This window comes from Microtus ochrogaster, unplaced genomic scaffold, assembly GCF_000317375.1.
Source record: "Microtus ochrogaster isolate Prairie Vole_2 unplaced genomic scaffold, MicOch1.0 UNK4, whole genome shotgun sequence".
In the NCBI taxonomy this organism is placed as follows: domain Eukaryota; kingdom Metazoa; phylum Chordata; class Mammalia; order Rodentia; family Cricetidae; genus Microtus; species Microtus ochrogaster.
This window is the reverse complement of record NW_004949102.1, coordinates 4,719,964-4,721,357: the sequence shown is the minus strand read 5'-3', so window position 1 is coordinate 4,721,357 and position 1,394 is coordinate 4,719,964.

The window sequence follows — 1,394 nt, the reverse complement described above, 5'->3', positions numbered from 1 at the left end:
TTGGTGGAGTTTTGTGGGTCGCTTATGTATACTATCATATCATCTGCAAATAACAAAAGTTTAACTTCTTCCTTTCCCATTCGAATCCCCTTGATCCCATTATGTTGTCTTATTGCTATTGCTAGAACTTCAAGCACTATATTGAAGAGGTATGGCGAGAATGGACAGCCTGTGGGAATTCTGGATATGTAAAATCTGGGTAAACAAACAGGAACTACAGAGGCAAGTATAAGCAACAGAATACAAGAGATAGAAGAGAAAATCTCAGGTGTTGAAGATACTATAGAGGAAATAGATTCATTGGTCAAATAAAACATTAAATCTAACAAATTCTTAATACAAAACATCCAGGAAATAAATCTGGGACACCATGAAAAGACCAAACTAAAGAAAAATAGGGATAGAAGAAGTAGAAAATTTCCAGCTCAAAGGCACAGAAAATATATTCAACAAAATCATAAAAAATCTTTCCCAACCTAATGAAGGATATCCCTTATGAAGGTATAAGAAGCTTACAGAACACCAAATAGACTGGACCAAAAAATACCCCAAAACTTTCCATAGCTATATAATAATCAAAATGCAAAGCATACAGAATAAAGAAGAATATTAAGAGCTGCAAAGAAAAAAGGTCAAATAACATATAAAGGCAGATCTATCAGAATTATACCCGACTTCTCAATGGAAACCCTGAAAGCCAGAAAGTCATGGACAGATGTGCTGCAGACTCTACAAGGCCATGAATGCAAGTCCAGGCAAAGCTTTTAATCACTATCAATGGAGAAAACAAGATATTCCATGACAAAACCAGATTTAAACAACCCCTATCCACAAATCAAGCCCTACAAAAAGTACTAGAAAGGAAACTCCAACCCAAGAAACCTAACTGCACCCACAACAACATAGGCAAAAGATAACCTCACACCAGTGAAGCCCAAAGAAGGGAAACACAGTGATACTACCACCAAAAATAGCAGGAATTAATAATCACTGGCCATTAATATCTCAATATCAATGGACTCAGTTCACCTATAAAAAGACACAGACTAAGAGAATGGATACAAGACCAGGATTCATCCTTCTACTTTATACAAAAAAACACACCCCAACCTCAAAGACAGACATTAACTTAGAGTAAAGTGTTGAAAAAATATTATCCTATCAAATGGACCTAAGAAACAAGTGGGTGTAGCTATCCTAATATCTACTAAAATAGACTTCAAACTAAAATCAATCAGAAGAGATGGAGAAGGACACTTTATACTTATAACAGGAACAATTCATCAAGATGAAGTCTCAATCCTGAACATCTATGCCCCTAATACAATATCACCCATATATGTAAATGAAGCATCACCAAAGCTTAAATTGCAATCAACCCCCCTACACTAATA